Below are 27,306 nucleotides of genomic sequence, written 5' to 3' on the forward strand. Positions count from 1 at the left end.
ACACTGTGCAGAACTGCAGGATGGACTCACCCAGTCTGCGGTCTACTGGGCTCACAATCGGTATCTCCAGTACCTACGCATGGCAAAAGCAACGCGCTAAGCAATAATGCTTAGTGGTGCAATAATATAATAAAAGAAAATAGCAAGAAATTAAATGTGTAGTGAATGTATATGTTTCATTTGCTTGGTATTTGTATATTATTTACTTTGTCCACTTTTATTCATTTGGTTGCCCCAAGTAACCTACACTAGACGACTGGGCTGGATAACGGGTAAACTGGCACTGGGTATCTAGTACCTCGCCGCCACACACCATCGGTCACATATGCATCTCCGGTGGCAAATGCAACAGCCTACCAAGTCAGAATAATCTCAGGCACAAGGCCAAATCTCAATGCAAAGTCAAAATGGCTAAAAGCCATGAAATCACAGAATAGCATATTGCCATATGCAGTACTGCTAACTGAACCCTATTGGCATGCCAAACTATCCAAACCAATCATGTTAGGTATACTAGGGCATTTGAAACTTTTAAATTCTTCAATTTGTGCATTTCAAGTTTTGGTGTCACTATTCACCTCTTTGATCAACAAAAATGTTGACTTTTGGATAGAAAATATGTACATTGACTTTGGAACTCCCAACATACCATATTTTACATTTAAAACTTGTTAGAATTGGTCACCATTACCATTTCCAACTTAAAACCAAGAAAGCAGAAAATTTTAGTTTTTGAGACCCAACTTCACTGTTCCATTGGATACTGTTGCAGTGAGAATTTGAAGAAATGGCAAACATAAAAGTTGTTCCTTATTTTGTCTAGTTGAATTTCTTTTTTTGAATCACTCCATTTGGAGTTTTGTAGCTCCAGATATGGTCCAAAAACCACAGCTGGCCGGATTTGCATTCTGCAGAAATTACCATATCTACAGTAACATGAACAGTGACTGCCACTGCTATTTGGGTTAGGTTCTGGCCATAATTTTGGGTAGGTTACTTCATGAAAGTTGTTTTTCTATGTCTTAACTTGTTGCTGTAAAAATTTCAGGTCAATTGACCAAATCTACAGTGAGTTATAACAGTTACTATTCATTTGGTCAATTCTGCAGGGGCTGTTGCAGAGTGTCGGGATTGGGGCCAAGTTTTGGTCCTCTTGCTTTGGTCTTTTGGGCATGGTTTCTTCAGCAAAAATGTGCCATTATAAGCCTAGTTTCATGTCCAATTGGCCAAACACCAATTGGACCAACACAGCCAAAGTTATGGCAGTGCAAGTGGACTGAATTTTCAGTCCTTCTGCTGCTGTCCTAGGGCAGCCTACAACTTCACTTTGCAATCCTATTTTTTAGTCCATTTGATAGTCAACTTACCTAAAATGGTCACTAATTGACCATTAAAATGTGCTCTAACAATTTCCTAAGCCAAGTCAATTTTTCATCCTTAAAACCCTAGTTTCCATTCCAATTTACCCATGCACCTTGGTTAAGCACACTAAATCATTATCTATGTAAATATGTAGCTTAAACATAATCTCCAATTCATTCTAAGTCCATTAAAATCATCAAGTTACAAATTCTTGCTCACTTTAAGGCTTTAACATGGAATAAAGGAGATTTAAGTATATATATGCACTAACCTTGAATAGGGCAGATTTTTCCCCACTTAAAACTTCACTTTCCTTCACTTTCTAGGCTGCCAAACACTTCCCCAAGAGGTGTGATTAAGTTTTAATGAAGGGGTTTAGGGTTTAGTGGTGGAAACAAAGGAGAAAGGGAGCTTGGGAAGTGAGGTTTAATGGAGGTTGAGAGAGAGAGATTTCGGCTGGAATTGGAGAGGAAGAAGGCAGCTGCAATTTAATTATTTTGGTCTTAATTTTGTCTCTTTTAAGTATTTAAGAAAGTTTATTAGCTTGTGATTGGTTGGTGAGTTTTAAATGACATCACAATGATGTCATAAATAAGCTTTTCTTTGATTTTTCTTTTCTTTTCATCACTACTCAATTTCAATTTAATTTCTAGTAATGTTTATTCATATTTTATGTCATATTAATTATTTACTCAACTGGACAAGTCGGCCAAAAATCACCTCTGAAGGCGAAATGACCAAAATGCCCTCCGTTTGGCTTAACGGGTCAAAATTGTCTGTACCGATTGAAAAAATTTTTTTAGGTACTTTCTTGGCATTCTAATGCCATGGGAACCTCAATAACCCTTCTCTGGAGTCCCAAAAATTATTTTCTAATTTTTTCCCCGGGTCTAGGGCTCCTCGTTGCGAGAACCGCAACTTCCCTCCGGTTACCAATCGCTTGGGCACCGGCTTATTTGACTTGGTTGTATTTTATTTTTAAAATTTTTACTAAGTGTTTCTTATTAATATTTGAGTTAATTATGGTCCCTCACTTAAGTTTAATTATTTTTCCGGACGTTCTAGCTGTCCGGACCGACACCGGTCACTGGAACAGTAGAATGTACGGAGTTGTTATCGGGAGGGTGTTACAGCTACAATTATTATGAAGACACCAAAACACAGAAATGACCAGAACCATTAGTAGTTTGCCCTAGAGCATATCATTTAGTATGTATCTTATACATATTTTATTAATAAAAGGCATTTCCACTTTTCTGTTTACATAATATATTTATGTGTAATAGAAAAGGTCCATTGATATTTTGTTAGAAATTCTATTCTTAAGTTGTTAAGAATATGAGTGACAGTATTTCTAGTACAAAGTATCATAAATAGGTTCACAATCGAGGATATTTCATAATAAGGACATGACTTATCCAGAAAGATTGTATTCATGTTTGTTACCAAGTTATTTGTATGAGATATAAATAAGATGAAATGGTGAGTCTCATGCCATATGACAAACATGATAGGAAGTTATAAATGATAAGTAGGTCGAACCAGTGACACTTATGACAAGCACATGGAGTTTACTCTTGTCAATGTTTTGTCATAAATCATATCAGTGCATATAATCTTTAGACCTGAGATAGCACAGTTATCTTGTACATAGGTGGTTTGAGTTTGATATTGTTTTCATACTTGTACAATGTACGGGCATATGGGCATGTGTTGGCTCCTACTAGTTATATATGGAGGTAGGTGTTGATCAAGATGGAATATGTTCCTCTAAGTAAATAGAGATAAAATCCTATGTTCATTTAATTGTTCTTGATGTTTCAAGTTCCTGGCCAGGACAGATAGATTTATTCAGAAAAGAGTTTCTGATGAGAAAAATTTTTTTAATCAAGAACTGAAATTAAAAGAGAACATAATATTCATAGCAAATGGAGTTTGACATAAACCATGACTCCAGCTTGAGTTGGGATTTTGTAATAGAGAGATTCCAGTGCATGGTAATATATGATTATAAGTTCATTTAAGGTAAACCTTATTACTAATTGGGTGGCCATGGCATGCTATGCTAGGTGTTAACCATGGTCTATGAAGTGCATAAAATGATTTAGAGAAATCATTTATGGTAAGAAAGAGTTCTGTTGATATTAAGAGTTGATATCATGTCTCATTGCTAATTAGTGATAAGCCTAGTAAGTCACACACATACACAAGTTATCACCTAATTAAATATGATTTAATTAATTAATTAAAGAGTTTAATTGATTAATTAAATAGTTTTGGTTTGCAATTAGATTGCAAAGTCCCTAGCATGACTTGAAACCAAATCTAGATTATTGGATGTGTAGTATAAGTTAAATTTATATTTAAAGTGTTTGAATATGAATTTAATTAATGAGAAATTAATTAATAGAGATTAATTAATTAATTTATATTTGATATAAATTGATTAGAAGAAGAGAAATAATTATTTTGGGTTGAGAACTCAAAATTAAGACACAGGGGCATTTTGGTCATTTCACAGTGTGACACGTGGCACCATGAGATGGTGATGCATAAGATTACACATAAGCTTGCCAAATGTTTTTAATCATCTAAGACGATTAATATTAAGATTAAATATAGGTTTGACACTTGGCACAATGTGATTGGGTCACTTAAACCTAGAGCTAATCAAAGGGTGACAAGTGGCAAGGGTTTAATGTGTTAACCTAGCTATATAAGTGTTGTTATGAAAAAAAAAAGAAAAGCAACCAGCAGCCACTCCTCCTTTGTCACGCCATTTTGAGGCTCTCCATCTATTCTTCTTCATCTCTCATCAATTCAAAGAGATTAGCCATCAATCTCTTGAATTAAGAACACTATAAATTGTTTTTAGTATTCTGTTTACATCTTTAATATCTTAAAAGGCAGAACTTGAATTTCTAATTAATAGAAAAAGCTTTAGAAGCTTTTTAAGGGCTGCCATAGGTGTTCTTGGTGTGGACAAGCTAAAGAGACAACATCTGGTATCCTAAAGACGAATCTCAAAGGCACAAACACGCTGCAGTGCATCAAGAGGTTAGTGTAATCGTTCTTGATTTAATCTAGGGTTCTAAAATTAATCTGATTAATTTTAAAATCTTAAATAGCAAATACATATCCAAAAACATATTAAAAAAGTTTTAATATATTGTTTATCATTGAAATCAAATAGATAAAAATAAATCTTGCATGATGCATGTGACCCTAGGTGAAAATTTTTGAATTCAATGGTATAAACTTGTGTTTTTCACGCTTCTGTTCCTTCAATTGGTAGCAGAGCCACTATATTTGCCATTTAGATTGTTGATTATATAATTAATTGTGTGTTTTGATAATGAGATGATTTATCCATTGCTGGTTGCAATGGAGGTGTGGCGGCATGCTTGAAAAACACCATCAATGGTGCGCATGGTTTGGCTTCCATGGGTGGTTCAAGGTTTGGCTTTTAATTCTGCAATTGTTGTATGATCTAAGGCCTATTCTTTGACTAATTAAAGTGTTTAATTAGTAGTTTTAATCACACAATTAAATTATGATTTTGTTAGTAGTATGCCCTAGAGCATATCATTTAGTATGTATCTTGTACATATTTTTATTAATAAAGGCATTTCCACTTTTCCGTTTACATAATATATTTATGTGTAATAGAAAAGGTCCATTGATATTTTGTTAGAAATATTATTCTTAAGTTGTTAAGAATATGAGTGACAATATTTCTAGCACGAAGTATCATAAATAGGTTCACAATCGAGGATACTTCATAATAAGGACATGACTTATCCAGAAAGATTGTATTCATGTTTGTTCCCAAGTTATTTATATGAGATATAAATAAGATGGAATGGTGAGTCTCATGCCATATAACAAACATGATAGGCACTTATAAATGATAAGTAGGCCGAACCAGTGACGCTTATGACAAGCACATGGAGTTTACTCTTGTCAATGTTTTGTCATAAATCATATCAGTGCATATAATCTTTAGACCTGAGATAGCACAGTTATCTTGTATATAGGTAGTTTGAGTTTGATACTGCTTTCATACTTGTACTATGTATGGTATATGGGCATGTGTTGGCTCCTACTAGTTATATATGGTGGTAGGTGTTGATCAAGATGGAATCTGTCCACTAAGTAAATAGAGATAAAATCCTATGTTCATTTAATTGTTCTTGATGTTTCAAGTTCCTGGCCAGGACAGATAGATTTATTCAGAAAAGAGTTTCTGATGAGAAAATCTTTTTAATCAAGAACTAGAATTAAAAAAGAACATAATATTCATAGCAAATGGAGTTTGACACAAACCATGACTCCAGCTTGAGTTGGGATTTTGTAACAGAGAGATTCTAGTGCATGGTAACATATGATTATAGGTTCATTTAAGGTAAACCTTATTACTAATTGGGTGGCCATGGCATGCTATGCTAGGTGTTAACCATGGTCTATGAGGTTCATAAAATGATTTAGAGAAATCATTTATGGTAAGAAAGAGTTCTGATGATATTAAGAGTTGATATCTGTAACACCCCTAAGTTCGGTAGTGCTCATTGCTTTGACTGACCAGTGTCCTGGACAGCTAGGATGCCTAGAACCACACCTTGATATGAGAGAGGAGACATAAATAATGAAATACAAGAAAAGAAAATACAAGAAAAACAAAGGAAAAATCATAGCAAAGAAATGTAACCGAATAAGTGAGCTGGGAAACCTAGCGATGGGTGACCGCACCGGGAAGTCACGGCGTGGACCGTTGATCGCCTGGATCATGGGAACCCTGGAAAACATTTTTAGGACATAAATAGACCCTTATTGAAGTATAAATCTCATTAGAAAGATTAAAGAAAAATTAAATAATTAGTACAAAGAAAAGTGAGAAATCGAAAAACAGACAAAACCCAGTAATACCGAAAAATCGGGAATGCCACCTGAACAGGGGCATTATGGTCATTTGACATCCTGAAGTGTCTTTTGACCTAAATTTCCATTAAAAATAAATAATATTACACTTAGAAAATGAAATGAAAAATTAATTTGGTGGTACATAAAGTAAATAGCCAAAAATGGAGTGAAAATGTGTAAATAACACATTTAAGCATTATTATATAATTAAATGAGTAAGTGGACCACTAAAGGATTAAATTAAACATAAAATGTGGCTGATGTAAGTCCACTAAACCCATCAGAATGTTCATCTTCCTCATTTCATAAACATTGCCGAATTGAAGAAAATGGGAACCACCATGGCCATTTTTCATGCAAGCTCATCTAACCACTCATTTCACTTCTAATCACTTGAGTTCCTTCATCAAAAATGGTCTACACATCACAAGGAAGATATTGATACCAAATTTGAGAAGTTTGGTGAAGGTTTAGCAAGTTACAATCAAAGGTAAGTTTACATTTTTGAGAATTCCTTTGTTAAACTTTATGTTCATGTAATGGGTGTTAGTTTGGTGAAGGAAATTTTAAAGTTTAAATAGTTATTGAGATAGCCATTTTTGGACAGCCATGGGGTCACGCATTTAATGATTTATTATGCATATAATTGATGAGAAATAATGTTGATCTTGGTGATTTAATATCCTAGTGAATTATTTCACATATATATGGTGATTTATGCACTTGGATGGGAATTGGTAAATTGTAGGGCACTTTGATGTTGAAGGACAATTTTTGGCAGCTTGGGAACACTTGAGTAAATGTATGTATTCATGGAAGTGTAGGCATAATATTGACCTAGAAGGATTGATGGATATGTATGTAGATTGATATTGTAAAGTGTATGTAAGATTTGTAATGGTTAGGTGTGTATGTAATGGTACTTAGAATTTGTAAATGTGAATTATATTTGGTGTGTTGAGGGTAATTGTAATCTGCCCAAAGTAATGTTAATGTAAAGTAGAATATGCTTTTGGTAATGTACCAAAACAGATTGGTAGGGAAGTGAACAAATTGCAAGGTAAATGTGTGTGATTGATGTGTGTTAAGCAAAGTAATCAAGGGCAGTGTACATTTTAGCTAATAAGTTTAAATGTGTAACCTCAATTGGTATGAGACCAATTGGAGGTGGAACTAGGCACAAAATGTGCCAACTTTCATTGAGAAAACATACCAAAATTCTGCTTGCAAGGTGACCTAAGAAAATGACCAATTCGGATTAGGTGCAATTAGGACCTGAAAAATGACCAATTGGGCAGCAGTGAGTGTTTAGGCCATAACTCACTCAAAACAGGTCCAATTAACCTGAAATTTTAACCATGAATAGTTAAGACCCATACCTACAAGTCTTATGAAGACACCAAAGCCCATAAATGACCATAAGCAAGTCAAACAACTTACACAAGTTCGGGTCCAAAAACTGGCCGAACCAGAGTTGACCAAATTGACCCAAAATTGACCTAATTTGATACCAATTGACCAGCAATAGTGTAATGACCATAACTTAGTCTACTTAACTCGGATTGACCTAAAATTTTGCACCGCGGTCCATAACACCTAGATCTACAAGTTTGTAGTTTCGACCGAGACCCAAAAACCGAGGGAACTAGATCGTCCGGCTAGGTCAAACCAGTGTCCCGGAATCCAGCAATTTGCATTAAAATGCACTAAACAAGAAAATGACTTTGGTAAAACGTACCAAACCTAAAACCCTATCGAATGTGACATATTAACGACACTAAAACCTAATTTACCTAAAACGCAATGAGGGTCAGTATATTAGGTGATTAAGTGAATAATTGAGTTCAGTGCATTATTTACCAAACACCATCGATAGAGACAGTTTAATTTAGTACTGAAACACTTCAAATTGTGTTTCTCAGTTAACAAGGACTCAAAGAAAAGGGAAGGAAACACTAAGTCCGACTGTGGGGACAACATCGAGGTTTGTGCACAAAGGCTATTTCTTTTGAATTTTTCATTTGTTATAAATTATGACTATTTGTTTATTATTGTTTTAAATTGTGGAAATGTGTTTGGTGGACACTTATTGATTGTAAAACATTGTGAATGGTTTGAAATCGTGGAAAATTTGTTTGAATGATATTGATGGATATTTATTGATTGAAAAGCAATCAGAAATGGTTTTTGTGGAAATTGAAGTGAATTACGAATTGTGTTGCCATTTTGTGAATGAAATTATAACTTTGGAAATTTATTGGATTCTTACGGATCATTTGAATAAAATGTTTGGAATTGTTTTGACTCACAATTGGCATGACACGGATATTATGTTCCTCCTCCATTAATGGGGTGAGTGTGATTATTCCTCACTCTTTTACTTATCACCGGGGTGAGTATGATTATGTTCCTTCCTCTTTGACTTCCCACCGAGGTGAGTATGGATGAGTACTCATTAGATAGCTAGCTTCCTCCCTCATGGATTTCGATTATTGGGGTGAGTATGTCTTGTCGTGGTGTACAACACGGCATATATGGAAAAATTTGTGTCATGACCTAAATTGTGTTATTGATTGGCAACATTGTATTGTTCAATTATTTGATCGAATGGTGTTATTGATTTGCAAAACGATATTATTCATTATTTGATCAATTGTGTTATTGATTTGCAAAACGATATTATTCAGTTATTTGATCAATTGTGTTATTGATTTGCAAAACGATATTATTCAGTTATTTGATCAATTGTGTTATTGATTTGCAAAACAATATTATTCAGTTATTTGATTGAATTGTGTTATTGATTTGCAAAACGATATTATTCAGTTATTTGATCGAATTGTGTTATTGATTTGCAAAAAGGTATTATTCAGTTATTTGATCAAATTGTGCATGAATTGGCAATACGGTATTCTTAAACTATTTGACTAAATTGTGTTATTATGAATTTTGATAATTTGTGAATTGGAGTTTAAATTCCTTATGACATTCATTGTCTTGAATTTAACTATGGTTTTAAGTATCCACTATTGATATGATTTATGAATTGTGAATTAAAATTGTATTTGGTTAATGTTTTGCACCACTGAGACATTGTCTCAGCGATAGCTTTTTATTGCTGTCGCAGATAGAGAGACAGACAGGGCAGCAGACTAGGCTGCTAATACATCCAGTGAGGGATTACCTGGTATAATGAGTATACCAATATTTTTCATTTTGTACTGTAATGTATGACACTGTATGTACATTTTGTTTTTGGTTTTGAGCAGTTGTAAATTCAAATTGTACCTTGAAGTTGTAAATTTTATTATGAGTTATTTGTCTTATAAAAATTGTATTATATTTCCTTATCTCAGACTTTGAAAAATTTCTATGGAATTGAGTTGAGAAATGTGTTGTATTGAGAAAAATGTTGGAGTTGAGATTTGGAAAATAATTGAAGTGCTTTTTACAGGTTTTCTGAAGAACTGTTTTGTCCAAAATACAAATGGCACCTTGCCAAAATTTTTACAGATATTCCAAATAAATCAAATGAGTTAGTTGTTTCACTTCAGTTCACCAAAGTCTTTAACACCTGTAAATAGTGCTCACCACTGTAAAAGAAGTAAGAAAAGTTTTTAAAATCCCTTGTAGTGTATTTAATGGGTTATCAGTAGACGGAGTTGGTAATTCATCAGGTATACTACGGGATCATGTCATGCCTTACAGAGGGGTAGGGTGTGACAATATCATTTCTCATTGCCAATTAGTGATGAGCCTAGTAAGTCACACACATACACAAGTTATCACCTAATTAAATATGATTTAATTAATTAATTAAAGAGTTTAATTGATTAATTAAATAGGTTTGGTTTGCAATTAGATTGCAAAGTCCCTAGCATGACTTGAAACCAAATCTAGATTATTGGATGTATAATATAAGTTAAATTTATATTTAAAGTGTTTAAATATGAATTTAATTAATGAGAAATTAATTAATAGAGATTAATTAATTAATTTATATTTGATATAAATTAATTAGAAGAAGAAAAATAATTATTTTGGGTTGAGAACTCAAAATTAAGACACAGGGGCATTTTGGTCATTTTGCAGTGTGACACGTGGCATCATGAGATGGTGACACATGGCATAACACATAAGCTTGCCAAATGTTTTTTAATCATGTAAGATGATTAAAATCAAGATTAAATATAGGTTTCACACTTGGCACAATTTGATTGGGTCACTTAAACCTAGAGCTAATCAAAGGGTGACATGTGGCAAGGGTTTAATGTGTTAACCTAGCTATTTAAGTGTGGTTATGAAAAGAAAAAATAACCAGCAGCCTCTCCTCTCATTTGTCACGCCACTTTGAGCCTCTCCAGCTATTTCTCTTCATCTCTCATCAATTCAAAGAGATTAGCCATCAATCTCTTGTATTAAGAACACTAGAAATTGTTTCTAGTGTCCTGTTTACATCTCCAATCTCTTAAAAGGCAGAACTTGAATTTCTAATTAATAGAAAAGGCTTTAGAAGCTGTTCAAGGACTGCCATAGGTGTTCTTGGTGTGGACAAGCTAGAGGGACAACATCTGGTGTCCTAAAGACGAATCTCAAAGGCGCAGACACGCTGCAGCACATCAAGAGGTTAGTGTAATCGTTCTTGATTTAATCTAGGGTTCTAAAATTAATCTGATTAATTTTAAAATCTTAAATGGCAAATACAGATCCAAAAACATATTAAAAGAGTTTTAATATGTTGTTCATCATTGAAATCAAATAGATAAAAATAAATCTTGCATGATGCATGTGACCTTAGGTGAAAATTTTTGAATTCAATGGTATAAACTTGTGTTTTTCACGCTTCTGTTCCTTCAATTGGTATCAGAGCCACTATTTTCCATTTAGATTGTTTATTATATGATTTAATTGTGTGATTTAATCATGAGATGATTGATCCATTGCTGGTTGGATCAAGAGGTGTGGCGGCACACATGGTGAAGCCACCATTGGTATGCAACACTGGTTCATGGGTGGTTCAAGGTTTGGCTTTTAATTCTGCAATTGTTGTATGATCTAAGGCCTATTCTTTGACTAATTAAAGTGTTTAATTAGTTGTTTTAATCACACAATTAAATTATGATTCAAATCAGAATTTTAAAAAATTGTTTGAATGTGATTCAAATCTGAATTTTAAAAGTTGTTTGAATGTGATTCAAATCTGAATTTTTAAAGTTGTTTGAATCATATTTAAATCTGATTTTTTAAAATTGATTCAATAAAATTCAGATCTGATTTTTTAAAAAATATTTGAATGTGATTCAAATCTGATTTTTTAAATTTGTTTGAATGTGATTCAAATCTGAATTTTTGAAGTTGTTTGAATGTGATTCAAATCTGAATTTTTAAATTTGTTTGAATGAAATTCAAATCTGAATTTTTAAATTTATTTGAATCATATTCAAATCTGGATTTTTAAGTTGAATATGAGATATTCAATTTAATTTAAGTATGTATGTTTTATTTAATTGTTAAATAGTGATATGCATGATGGATGATCATGGACTATAAAAGACCAATGTGATTGGATTTATTTCTTTTATGTTTCTTTGGGATTGTAAATTAATTAATTTATTTTAATTTATTTTGGGCATGTATTATTAAGTTTGTAATATTTTTGGGTTATAATTTCATTTATTTAAGTTCTTGTAAATTCGCCTTGGTATGCCAAGGATTACTATGTAATATTGGATTGCAAGAAGTTCAAGGAGGTCAAGAGCATTGGTGGACCAGTGGGAGGAATTCAAGATCAAGTGTTGATTATGTACTCCTTCAGCAACTCTTGTAAAATGAATGAATGAAATGCACCTAGGAATGCCCTGATTCAATTCTTGGTGGCTCAGAATTGAATCCCTTAGAAAGTCTATGATCATACCATATTTATAGCTTATCCATGAATGCATGAGATGTATGGGAATGTATGCAATTATATGATATATGCATGCTAAATGGATAATGTGCAAAGTGAGACCTTAATAGTAATTAGGATGGCTATAAAATCTTCCAAACAAATGATTAAGTTGGAAATGGTATAATTAAAGTAATTATAACATAAGCCCTCCATTGGGGCAATTATTTTAAGAAATTTTAAATAGTTGCATGAGATGCAATTAATTTAAGAGATTTTCTTAAGAATAATTGTTAAGCATGAGATGTTGTAAATATGTAAATGGTTTGGTGGCCAATATTGGATGTACTGAGGACATTAAAATTATTTGCATAATTATGGCTCTATGGGATCAACTTAACTAATGCAAGATAAGTCAATAATTGTTGTACCTGAGATTTTGAGCATTAGGGGCTAGGTAAAGGATTGAACCTCACATGAGATGTGATGGGCAAGGAGTTGCTCACTTATAGTTTATTATAATTCCAATAATGGATGTACCTGAGGATGATCAATAGAATTATAAGAATTCAATCACCCACTAGAAATCCATCCAACTAGGATTTCCGTTTTCTACTTTGGAAGTGTAGGATTCGCTAAGTTAGTGGGAGGACCAATTTGATTAAAAGACCATAATCATTTTGGTTAATTACATGATAAATTTAATAATTAATCTGTTATTTTCTGCAGATTAATTTTCTCGATAAAAATGAGCACAAAACAACCACCACCATCCAATATCCTTGCAAGCATACTTGATCACAATAGGTTGACGGACCAAATCTGTCTGATTGGCTAAGAAATTTGAAACTTGTCTGAACCTTGAACATATAGGATATGTTCTAGATTCAAATGTTCTGGTCCCTTACCTCCAGAGGCCACACAAGAGGAACATGAAACTTTGGACAAGTGGAAGGAGCATGATATGAGAGCTAAGTGTTACATGCTTGCTTCCATGAGTAATGAGTTCTGAAGCAACATGAGAACATGCAGAGTGCTAGTGAGATCCTCCTTCACCTACAAGAGTTGTATGGTGAGCACAAAGAGAATGCTAGGTATGAGATATCTAGACGGCTATTCTCAGATGAGGATGTCCGAGGGATGAATGTTGGGGATCATGTCCACAAGATGATTCGGCTGATTGAGCAGCTTGGAACATCTTGACTTCAACATGGATTTCCAACTACAAACGGATTTGATCCATCGGTCCTTCCCGAGTCTTTTGGGAATTTTGTGACAAATTTCCATATGACTAAACAGAATGCACCTTAGTGAATTACTCAACATGCTGGTTATTGCCCAAAAGAATATGCCGTGCAATAAAGGAAAAGAGGTAGCTTTGGTTGCATCTTCTTCACTGTGAAAAGTCCAACAAGAAGAAGGGCAATAAGAAAAAGAAACCTCGATTCATGGTCCTTCCAAGAAAATAGCTAAGCAGAAAAGGAAGACTAAAGTCGATGGAGGCAAAGGAAAGTGTTTCCATCCAAAAGGATGGGCAATGGAAAAGGAACCGCCTGAGTATCTTGCTTCTCTGAAGGACAAGAAGGATACACCTTCTAAGGTATGTCCATATCTTGTTATTTAGATTCGATGATACTTATAGTTCATCTACACTTGGGTTTTGATCTGGTGCCGCTCACATTTCTAATGATATGCGGGAACTAGCAAACAAGAGCGACTATGCTCTCAAGATATTAGAGTCCGGATTGGCAATGGCTCAACTGTTGAAGCTTTAGCCATAGGATCTAAATCTTTTTACATGTTTGGACATGTTTTGTGTTTGGATAATATTTTATATGTACCTGATGCTTTTAAGAACATCATTTCTATATCTAGTTTGACTAGAAATGGCTATGAATTTCAGTTCACTGATGATGTTTGCAATATTTATTTTGGAAATAAATATGTTGGTTCGGGTTATATGAATGATGGTCTTTATTATTTGGATAATAATGACAAACACAAATTGAATGCAAGTGATCTAAAAGAATGCAATGCCATGGTGAAAACCAACTCAAGTTCAAAATATACTTGGCACTTAAGGTTAGGTCATGTTGCAGAAGATAGGATTGCAAAATTGGAGAAAATGGGGATTCTATCCTCATTGGGCTCTGCACCTACTCCAACTTGTGAATCTTGCCTTCAGGGCAAAATGACTAGATCACCCTTTGTTGGACAAGGGCTAAGAGCTGAAAATATTTTGGAGCTAATACATAGTGATGTATGTGGTCCATTTAAAGAAATGGCTAGAGGGGGTTTTCATTATTTTATTACCTTTACTGATGATAAATCAAGGTTTGGGTATTTGTATTTGATGAAATACAAACATGAATCTTTTGAAAAGTTCAAAGAATTTAAATCTGAAGTAGAAAATCAAACAGGAAAGAATATTAAAGTTCTTCGATCAGATCATGGAGGTGAATATTTGAGTACTGAATTTGATGAATACTTGAGAGAGCATGGCATTGTTTCTCAACTGACTCCTCCAGGAACGCCACAGCTGAATGGTGTTTCTGAAAGGAGAAATCGTACCCTATTGGATATGGTACGTAGTATGATGAGCTATACTGATATGCCAATCTTCTTTTGGGGATTTGCATTAGAATCAGCTTTGTATATTCTGAATAGGATTCCATCAAAATCAGTTTCTTCCACACCTTATGAGATATGGCATGGAAGAAAACCAAGTCTTAAGCATGTTAAGATTTGGGGTCCCAAATTATATCAAAAAGTCGAACACCGATAAATTGGAGACCAGATCGTAAAAAGTCGATTTGTTGGATATCCAAAAGAGAGTTTTGGATATTATTTTTATTTGCCTACTTCACAAAAGGTTGTGATAAGTAGAGATGCCACATTTCTTGAACAACAGTTTGTTCAAGAAGGAGGCAAAGGAAGGCAAATAGAGTTAGAATTGGAGAATTCTGACCAACCAACAGATCAGATGGATATAGATCCATCTAGTCAACCAATACCCGTTGATGAAACATCTACAGCTGTTCCTCGTAGAATAACCAGGGTATCTCACCCACCAGTGAGATATGGTTTTCTTCATGAAGAAGAATAAGAGTTGTCTACTCATGAAGAAGTAGATCATGGAGATGATCCACTTACCTATGAAGAAGCTATATCAGATATAGACTCTTCAAAATGGATTGATGCTATGAAATCCGAGATTGATTCCATGTATAAGAATCAAGTTTGGGATCTTGTTGACCCACCTGAAGGTATTATACCTATAGGGAACAAATGGGTTTTCAAGAAGAAAATTGGTTCTGATGGAAAGGTAGAGACCTATAAGGCAAGGCTAGTAGCGAAAGGGTTTCGCCAAAGGCAAGGAATCGACTATGAGGAGACTTTCTCGCCTGTTGCCATGCTTAAATCAATTAGGATTTTATTAGCAATAGCTGCATACTATGATTATGAGATTTGGCAAATGGATGTCAAAACAGCTTTTCTCAATGGATACATTGAGGAAAACATTTTCATGGAACAACCTAGGGGATTTGAATCCCAAGATGATTCCAAGGTATGCAAGCTAAAGCGATCCATTTATGGGTTGAAACAAGCTTCGAGGAGTTGGAACATCCGTTTTGATGAAGCCATTAAATCCTTTGGTTTTATCAAAAATGAGGATGAGCCATGTGTATATAAGAAGGTTAGTGACAGTGCTATCACTTTCCTTGTCTTATATGTGGATGACATACTGTTGATGGGTAATGATACAGGTATGTTGACGACTATAAAGGTATGGTTGTCAAATACATTCTCCATGAAAGACTTAGGGGAGGCAACCTATATTCTTGGGATTCGCATCTATAGAGATAGAGCGAAAAGAATAATTGGTTTATCCCAAAGTCTATACTTGGAAAAGGTGTTAAAGAGGTTTAACATGCTTGATTCCAAGAGAGGATTGTTACCAATGAGACATGGTATCCATCTTTCTAAAGAGATGTCTCCAAAGACACCTGAAGAAAGAGATAAGATGGCCAGGATTCCATATGCTTCGGCCATTGGAAGTTTAATGTATGCAATGTTGTGTACTAGGCCGGATATCACATATCTTTATTAGTTTGACTAGCAGGTATCAATCCAATCCAGGTTTGGAACACTGGATAGCTGTCAAGAATATCCTTAAGTACTTGAGAAGAACTAAGGATTTATTCTTGATTTATGGAGGTGGAGACTTGCAATTGGATGGTTATCCTGATTCTGATTTCCAATCAGATATCGATGATAGAAAGTCTACCTCTGGATATGTGTTCATTTGTAATGGAGGTGCGATCGGTTGGAAGAGTTCCAAGCGAGCACATCGCAAATTCCACTACTGAGGTGAGTATATTCTTTGCATCGAATCTCGCAAAGGAAGTCGTTTGGATAAAGAAGTTTGTGTGAGAACTTACATGAGTTCCTTCCATTGAGTCAGCAGTTCCACTACACTGTGACAATAATGGAGCAGTCATACAGGCTAAGGAACCAAGGTCTCACCAGAAATCCAAACACATAGAAAGGCGCTACCACATTATCAGAGAATTAGTTGGGCGAGGCGATGTAGCCATGCAGAAAATAGCATCAGCTGAAAATCCAGCTGATCCATTCACTAAGCCTATGTCACAATCTCAGTTAGACTGACATCTTGAGAAGATAGGTCTAAGATATTGTAATGAATGGCTCTAGTGCTAGTGGGAGATTGTTAGTAGTATGCCCTAGAGCATATCATTTAGTATGCATCTTGTACATATTTTTATTAATAAAGGCATTTCCACTTTTCCGTTTACATAATATATTTATATGTAATAGAAAAGGTCCATTGATATTTTGTTAGAAATATTATTCTTAAGTTGTTAAGAATATGAGTGACAATATTTCTAGCACGAAGTATCATAAATAGGTTCACAATCGAGGATACTTCATAATAAGGACATGACTTATCCAGAAAGATTGTATTCATGTTTGTTCCCAAGTTATTTATATGAGATATAAATAAGATGGAATGGTGAGTCTCATGCCATATAACAAACATGATAGGCACTTATAAATGATAAGTAGGCCGAACCAGTGACGCTTATGACAAGCACATGGAGTTTACTCTTGTCAATGTTTTGTCATAAATCATATCAGTGCATATAATCTTTAGACCTGAGATAGCACAATTATCTTGTATATAGGTAGTTTGAGTTTGATACTGCTTTCATACTTGTACTATGTATGGGTATATGGGCATGTGTTGGCTCCTACTAGTTATATATGGCGGTAGGTGTTGATCAAGATGGAATCTGTTCCTCTAAGTAAATAGAGATAAAATCCTATGTTCATTTAATTGTTCTTGATGTTTCAAGTTCCTGGCAAGGAAAGATAGATTTATTCAGAAAGAGTTTCTGATGAGAAAATCTTTTTAATAAAGAACTATAATTAAAAGAAAAAATAATATTCATAGCAAATGGAGTTTGACATAAACCATGACTCGGCTTGAGTTGGGATTTTGTAACAGAGAGATTCTAGTGCATGGTAACATATGATTATAGGTTCATTTAAGGTAAACCTTATTACTAATTGGGTGGCCATGGCATGCTATGCTAGGTGTTAACCATGGTCTATGAGGTTCATAAAATGATTTAGAGAAATCATTTATGGTAAGAAAGAGTTCTGATGATATTAAGAGTTGATATCATTTCTCATTGCCAATTAGTGATGAGCCTAGTAAGTCACACACATACACAAGTTATCACCTAATTAAATATGATTTAATTAATTAATTAAAGAGTTTAATTGATTAATTAAATAGGTTTGGTTTGCAATTAGATTGCAAAGTCCCTAGCATGACTTGAAACCAAATCTAGATTATTGGATGTATAATATAAGTTAAATTTATATTTAAAGTGTTTAAATATGAATTTAATTAATGAGAAATTAATTAATAGAGTTTAATTAATTAATTTATATTTGATATAAATTAATTAGAAGAAGAAAAATAATTATTTTGGGTTGAGAACTCAAAATTAAGACACAGGGGCATTTTGGTCATTTTGCAGTGTGACACGTGGCATCATGAGATGGTGACACATGGCATAACACATAAGCTTGCCAAATGTTTTTTAATCATGTAAGATGATTAAAATCAAGATTAAATATAGGTTTCACACTTGGCACAATTTGATTGGGTCACTTAAACCTAGAGCTAATCAAAGGGTGACATGTGGCAAGGGTTTAATGTGTTAACCTAGCTATTTAAGTGTGGTTATGAAAGAAAAAATAACCAGCAGCCTCTCCTCTCATTTGTCACGCCACTTTGAGCCTCTCCAGCTATTTCTCTTCATCTCTCATCAATTCAAAGAGATTAGCCATCAATCTCTTGAATTAAGAACACTAGAAATTGTTTCTAGTGTCCTGTTTACATCTCTAATCTCTTAAAAGGCAGAACTTGAATTTCTAATTAATAGAAAAGGCTTTAGAAGCTGTTCAAGGGCTGTCATAGGTGTTCTTGGTGTGGACAAGCTAGAGGGACAACATCTGGTGTCCTGAAGACGAATCTCAAAGGCGCAGACACGCTGCAGCACATCAAGAGGTTAGTGTAATCGTTCTTGATTTAATCTAGGGTTCTAAAATTAATCTGATTAATTTTAAAATCTTAAATGGCAAATACAGATCCAAAAACATATTAAAAGAGTTTTAATATGTTGTTTATCATTGAAATCAAATAGATAAAAATAAATCTTGCATGATGCATGTGACCCTAGGTGAAAATTTTTGAATTCAATGGTATAAACTTGTGTTTTTCACGCTTCTGTTCCTTCAGATTCAAATCAGAATTTTATAAATTGTTTGAATGTGATTCAAATCTGAATTTTAAAAGTTGTTTGAATGTGATTCAAATCTGAATTTTTAAAGTTGTTTGAATCATATTTAAATCTGATTTTTTAAAGTTGATTGAATAATATTCAGATCTGATTTTTTAAAAAATGTTTGAATGTGATTCAAATCTGATTTTTTAAAAAATGTTTGAATGTGATTTAAATCTGAATTTTTAAATTTATTTGAATCATATTCAAATCTGGATTTTTAAGTTGAATATGAGATATTCAATTTCATTTAAGTATGTATGTTTTATTTAATTGTTAAATAGTGATATGCATGATGGATGATCATGGACTATAAAAGACCAATGTGATTGGATTTATTTCTTTTATGTTTCTTTGGGATTGTAAATTAATTAATTTATTTTAATTTATTTTGGGCATGTATTATTAAGTTTGTAATAATTTTTGAGTTGTAATTTCATTTATTTAAGTTCTTGTAAATTCGCCTTGGTATGCCAAGGATTACTATGTAATTGGATTGCAAGAAGTTCAAGGAGGTCAAGAGCATTGGTGGGACTAGTGGGAGGAATTCAAGATCAAGTGTTGATTATGTACTCCTTCAGCAACTCTTGTAAAATGAATGAATGAAATGCACCTAGGAATGCCCTGATTCAATTCTTGGTGGCTCAGAATTGAATGCCTTAGAAAGTCCATGATCATATCATATTTACTGCTCATCCATGAATGCATGAGATGTATGGGAATGTATGCAATTATATGATATATGCATGCTAAATGGATAATGTGTAAAGTGAGACCTAAATAGTAATTAGGATGACTATAAAATCTTCCAAACAAATGATTAAGTTGGAAATGCTATAATTAATGTAATTATAACATAGGCCCTCCATTGGGGCAATTATTTTAAGAAATTTTAAATAGTTGCATGAGATGCAATTAATTTAAGAGATTTTCTTAAGAATAATTGTTAAGCATGAGATGTTGTAAATATGTAAATGGTTTGGTGGCCAATAATGGATGTACCTGAGGACATTAAAATTATTTGCATAATTACTGGCTCAATGGGATCAACTTAACTAATGCAAGATAAGTCAATAATGGATGTACCTGAGATTTTGAACATTAGGGGCTAGGTAAAGGATTGAACCTCACATGAGATGTGATGGGCAAGGAGTTGCTCACTTCTAGTTTATTGTAATTCCAATAACGGATGTACCTGAGAATGATCAATAGAATTATAAGAATTCAATCACCCACTAGAAATCCATCCAACTAGGATTTCCGTTTTCTACTTTGGAAGTGTAGGATTCGCTAAGTTAGTGGGAGGACCAATTTGATTAAAAGACCATAATCATTTTGGTTAATTACATGTTACATTTACTAATTAATCTGGTTATTTTCTGCAATTAATTTTCTAATAAAAATGAGCACAGAACAACCACTACCATCCAATACCCTTGCAAGCATACTTGATCGCAATAGGTTGACAAGACCTAATCTCTCTGATTGGCTAAGAAATTTGAAACTTGTCCTGAACCTTGAACATATAGGATATGTTTTAGATTCAAATGTTCTTAGTCCCTTACCTCCAGAGGCCACTCAAGAGGAACATGAAACTTTGGACAAGTGGAAGGAGCATGATATGAGAGCTAAGTATTACATGCTTGGTTCCATGAGTAATGAGTTACAGAAGCAGCATGAAAACATGTAGAGTGCAAGTGAGATCCTCCTTCACCTACAAGAGTTGTATGGTGAGCACAGTAGGAATGCTAGGTGTGAGATATCTAGGCAGCTGTTCCGCATGAGGATGTCTGAGGGACAGAATGTTGGGGATTATGTCCACAAGATGATTCGGCTGATTGAGCAGTTAGAACATCTTGACTTCAACATGGATTTCCAACTACAGATGGATTTGATCCTTTAGTCCCTTCCTGAATCTTTTGGCAATTTTGTGACAAATTTCCATATGACTAAACAGGAATGCACCTTAGCTAGTTTACTCAACATGTTGGTTATTGCCCAAAAGAATATGCCGGGCAATAAAGGAAAGAGGTAGCTTTGATTGCATCTTCTTATGCTGGAAAGTCCAACAAGAAGAAGGGCAATAAGAAAAAGAAACCTCAGATTCCTGGTCCTTCCAAGAAAATAGCTAAACAGAAAAGGAAGACCAAAGCTGACAAAGGCAAAGGAAAGTGTTTCCACTGCCAACAGGAAAGTGTTTCCATTGCCAACAAGAAAGTGTTTCCAATGCCAGTAAGAAAGTGTTTCCACTGGCTAGAATATAGCAATCTAAATGAATGCAATGCCATGGTGAAAACCAACTCAAGTTCAAAATATATTTGGCACTTAAGGTTATGTCATGTTACAGAAGATAGGATTACAAAATTGGAGAAAATGGGGATTTTATCCTCATTGGGCTCTGCGCCTACTCCAACTTGTGAATCTTGCCTTTAGGGCAAAATGACTAGATCACCCTTTATTGGACAAGGGCTAAGAGCTGAAAATATTTTAGAGCTAATACATAGTGATGTATGTGGTCCATTTAAAGAAATGGCTAGAGGGGGCTTTCATTATTTTATTACATTTACTGATGATAAATCAAGATTTGGGTATTTTTATTTGATGAAATACAAACATGAATCCTTTGAAAAGTTCAAAGAATTTAAATCCGAAGTAGAAAATCAAACAGGAAAGAGTATTAAAGCTCTTCGATCAGATCGTGGAGGTGAATATTTGAGTACTGAATTTGATGAATACTTGAGAGATCATGGCATTGTTTCCCAGCTGACTCCTCCAAGAACACCACAACTGAATGGTGTATCTGAAAGGAGAAATCGTACCCTATTGGATATGGTATGTAGTATGATGAGCTATACTGATATGCCAATCTCCTTTTGGGGATTTGCATTAGAATCAGCTTTGTATATTCTGAATAGGATTCCATCAAAATCAGTTTCTTCTACACCTTATGAGATATGGCATGGAAGAAAACCAAGTCTTAAGCATGTTAAGATTTGGGGTTGTCCAGCTTATATTAAAAAGCTGAACACTAAAAAATTGGAGACCAGATCAGAAAAAGGTCGATTTGTTGGATATCCAAAAGATTATTTTTATTTGCCTACTTCACAAAAGGTTGTGCTAAGTAGAGATGCCACATTTCTTGAACAACAGTTTGATCAAGAAGGAGGCAAAGGAAGGCAAATAGAGTTAGAATTGGAGAATTCTAACCAACTAACAGATCAAATGGATATAGATCCATCTAGTCAACCTATACCCATTGATGAAACATCTACAGCTGTTCCTCGTAGAACGACCAGGGTATCTCACCCACCAGTGAGATATGGTTTTCTTCATGAAGAAGAACAAAAGTTCTCTACTCATGAAGAAGTAGATCATGGAGATGATCCACTTACCTATGAAGAAGTTATATCAGATATAGACTCTTCAAAATGGATTGATGCTATGAAATTCGAGATTGATTCCATGTATAAGAATCAAGTTTGGGATCTTGTTGACCCACCTGAAGGTATTGTACCTATAGGGAACAAATGGATTTTCAAGAAGAAAATTGGTTCTGATGGAAAGGTAGAGATTTATAAGGCAAGGCTAGTAGCGAAAGGGTTTCGCCAAAGGCAAGGAGTCGACTATGAGGAGACTTTCTCGCCTGTTACCATGCTTAAATCAATTAGGATTTTATTAGCAATAGCTGCATACTATGATTATGAGATTTGGCAGATGGATGTCAAAACAGCTTTTCTCAATTGATACATTGAAGAAAACATTTTCATGGAACAACCTAGGGGTTTTGAATCCCAAGATGGTTCCAAGGTTTGCAAGCTAAAGCGATCCATTTATGGGTTAAAACAAGCTTCGAGGAGTTGGAACATCCGTTTTGATGAAGCCATTAAATCCTTTGGTTTTATCAAAAATGAGGATGAGCCATGTGTATATAAGAAGGTTAGTGACAGTGCTATCATTTTCCTTGTCTTATATGTGGATGACATACTGTTGATGGGTAATGACACAGGTATGTTGACAACTATAAAGGTATGGTTGTCAAATACATTCTCCATGAAAGACTTAGGGGAGGCAACCTATATTCTAAGGATTCGCATCATAGAGATAGAGCGAAAAGAATAATTGATTTATCCCAAAGTCTATATTTGGAAAAGGTGTTAAAGAGGTTTAACATGCTTGATTCCAAGAGAGGATTGTTACCAGTGAGACATGGTATCCACCTTTCTAAAGAAATGTCTCCAAAGACACCTAAAGAAAGAGATAAGATGCCTAGGATTCCATATGCTTCGGCTATTGGAAGTTTAATGTATGCAATTGTAACACCCTCTCGGTAACCACTCCGTACATTCTACTGTTCCGATGACCGGTGTCGGTCCGGACAGCTAGAACGTCCGGAAAAATATTTAAACTAAAGTCAGGAACCCTAATTAACTCAAATATTAATAAGAAAAATTTTGTAAAAATTTTAGAAATAAAATACAACTGAGTCAAACGAGCCTAGTGCCTGCCGATGGGTCACCGGAGGGAAGTTGCGGTTCTCGCAACGAGGAGCCCTAGACCCAGGGGAAAAATTATAAAATAATTTTTGGGACTCCAGAGAAGGGTTATTGAGGTTCCTATGGCATTAGAATGCCAAGAAAATACCTAGAAAAATATCTCAATCGGTACAGCCAATTTTGACCCGTTAAGCCAAACGGAGGGCATTTTGGTCATTTCGCCTTTCGAGGTGATTTTTGGCCGACTTGCCCAGTTGAGTAAATAATTAATATAACATAAAATATGAAGAAACATTACTAGAAATGAAATTTGAAATGAGTAGTGAAAGAAAAGAAAAGAAAATCCAAAATAAGGCAATAATGACATCATTTAAAAATTTTGACCAAACTAATAAAAGACATAAAAGGAGACCAAATTAAAAGAAATTTTTGCAGCAGCCACCCTTCCCTCATGCAGCCGAAACCCTATCTCCTAAGCCACCTCCATGAAAGCTTTTCCAAGCTTTAAACTCCCATCATTTCCATCATATTTCCCTACCCTCTAAGTGCAAAAATTAATTGTTTCACCTTGAGAAGAAGATTGATAGTAAGAAGAAGAGAAGAAGGTGAAGAAATTGAGCTTTTGAAAAACTCCTAAGTGAGGTTAGTGCTACAAATTTCATTCTTCTTCTTTTAATTTTAGTTAGAACATTATTTGAGCTAAGAAACTTTAAGGAAATTAAAGTAAATTGCATGTGTTAAGTGCACCTTCAAATTTCAGCAGCCCTATGGGAGATTGAGTTTGATTGTTTAACAAACATAGAGTGGTTGGAAATCATGGTTAAGGTATTAAAATGCATGAAGATTGAACTAAGTATGTTAGACAAGGTTTATGAGTAAATTTAGTTGAACATTAGGGTTTGGGAAGGTGAAATGGTGACTTAGCTTTGGAAATGGTTAGAGGACTTTTTAATGGTCAATTAGTGACCATTTTAGGTAGGTTGACCCTAATTAGAACTGAAAAATGGGATGGTAAAGTGAAAGTATAAACTGCCCTATGGACAGACATAGGACTGAAATGTCAGTCCCTTTGCATTGCCATAACTTGGGCTGTGCTTGTCCAATTGATGTTTGGCCAATTGGACATGAAACTAGGCTTATAATGGCACATTTTTGCTGAAGAAACCATGCCCAAAAGACCAAAGCAAAAGGGTCAAAACTCAGCCACAATCCGGAACCCTGAAACTGCCTCTGCAGAATTTGATCAAATGAACAGTAACTGTTCATTTGGCCATAAGTCACTGTAGATTTGGTCAATTGGTCTGAAATTTTTACAGCACCAAGTTAAGACATAGACAAACAACTTTCATGAAGGAACCTACCCCAAATTATGGCCAGAACCCATTCAACCAAGTGACTCAAGTCACTGTTCATGCACTATAGATATGGTAAAATTCTGCAGAATGCATATCTGGACAGCTTGGGTTTTTGGGCCATATCTGGAGTTACAAAACTCCAAATGGAGTGATTCAAAAAAGCAAATTCATCTAGACAAAATAAGGAACAACTTTTATGTTTTACATTTCTTCAAATTCCAACAGTAACAGTGTCCAATGGAACAGTGAAGTTATGGTACAAAATCTGAAAAATCTGCTCCTTTGGTTTAATGCTTAGAAATGGTAAAAACACTTAATGCCAACAAGTTTTAAACACCAAATGTGGTATGTTGGGAGTGCCAAAGTCAATGTACACCTTTTTATTCTAAAAGTCAACATTTTTGTTGACCAATGATGAATAGTGACACCCAAAAAATTGAAATTCACAAATTGACAAATTTAAGAGTTTCAAATGCCCTAGTATACCTAACAAGATTGGTTTGGATAGTTTGGCATGCCAATAGGGTTCAGTTAGCAGTACTGCACATGGCAAAAATGCCATTCTGTGATTTCATGGCTTTTAGCCATTCTGACTTTGCATTGAGACTTGGCCTTGTGCTCGACATTATTCTGACTTGTTAGCTGCTCATGCACACCGGGAGATGCATATGTGACCGATGGTGTGACGGCCCGAGGTACTAGGTACCCGATGCGGTTACCCGTTATCGATCCGATCGTCTAGTGTAGGTTACTTGGGGCAACCAAATGAATAAAAGTGAACAAAGTTAACGAATTAATGAATATACCAAGATCAAACAAAGAAAGCATACACTTTGTATACACATTTATTTTCTTGCTATTTTCTTCTATTATATTATTGCACCACTAAGCATTATTGCTTAGCGCGTTGCTTTTGCCACGCGTAGGTACTGGAGATCCCGATCGTGAGCCCAGTAGACCACGGTCGGGTGAGTCTATCCGATTACGCTCGATGTCCGTGTCACCTCACTACCTGCAGTGCATCGGTAGGGCACTAGGTGTCATTTTGTCATTTTGATATTTTGTAGCAGATTTGTATTTTCTCATATGTATTTGAACTCATGTAATATATTTTGATATTTATGTAAATAATGAAAGTTATGACTATGAATGCAAGATTTGAGCATGTATTTATTGCTTGTATATGAGAAATGGATGTTGAGAAATGAAAAGGTTGTTGAAACCTGAAACTGAAAAATTGTTGATATCTTGATATTGAGTTTTGTGATGATATTGGAGTTGAGAATGAAAGAAATTGTATATTGGAAGTGTTTTTAACAGGTTTCGAAGAACGGTTTTCTCCATTTTTAGCCGGTACTCCGCCGGATTTTCTTTAAAATTTTCGGAACCTTAAATGAATGATACTTTTGATAAATGGTTTAAATAAATTGTATTTCATAAATTATATGCAAAAGCATTGTCTAAATTAATTGAGGAATATTAGAGTGTGCCGGTACACCAGGTGGCATTACTTACTCGGGTATACTGTACACGGGTAAGGGGTGTCACAGCAATGTTGGATATCGCATATGCTGTTAGTTTGACTAGCAGGTATCAATCCAATCCAGGTTTGGAACACTGGATAGCTGTCAAGAATATCCTTAAGTGCTTGAGAAGAACTAAGGATTTATTCTTGATTTATGGAGGTGGAGACTTGCAATTGGATGGTTATACTGATTCTGACTTCCAATCAGATATCGATGATAGAAAGTCTACCTCTGGATATGTGTTCATTTGTAATGGAGGTGCAGTCAGTTGGAAGAGTTCCAAACAAAGCACGTGTAACACCCCATGTTACAGCACGACTGCAGATTCCACTACAGAGGCTAAGTATATTACTGCATCAAATGCTGCAAAGGAAGCTGTTTGGATAAAGAAGTTCGTGACAGAAGTTACAGTAGTTTCTTCCTTTGAGTCAGCAGTTCCACTACACTGTGACAACAATGGAGTAGTCATATAGGCTAAGGAACCAAGGTCTCACCAGAAATCCAAACACATAGAAAGGCGCTACCAGATTATCAGAGAAATAGTTGGACGAGGCGATGTAGCCATGCAGAAAAATAACATCAGCTGAAAAACCAGCTGATCCTTTCACTAAACCTTTGTCACAAGCTCAGTTAGACTGACATCTTGAGAAGATGGGTCTAAGGTATTGTAATGAATGGCTCTAGTGCTAGTGGGAGATTGTTAGTAGTATGCCCTAGAGCATATCATTTAGTATGTATCTTATACATATTTTATTAATAAAAGGCATTTCCACTTTTCCGTTTACATAATATATTTATGTGTAATAGAAAAGGTCCATTGATATTTTGTTAGAAATTCTATTCTTAAATTGTTAAGAATATGAGTGACATTATTTCTATTACGAA

Source organism: Hevea brasiliensis, chromosome 14, assembly GCF_030052815.1.
Source record: "Hevea brasiliensis isolate MT/VB/25A 57/8 chromosome 14, ASM3005281v1, whole genome shotgun sequence".
Lineage (NCBI taxonomy): Eukaryota > Viridiplantae > Streptophyta > Magnoliopsida > Malpighiales > Euphorbiaceae > Hevea > Hevea brasiliensis.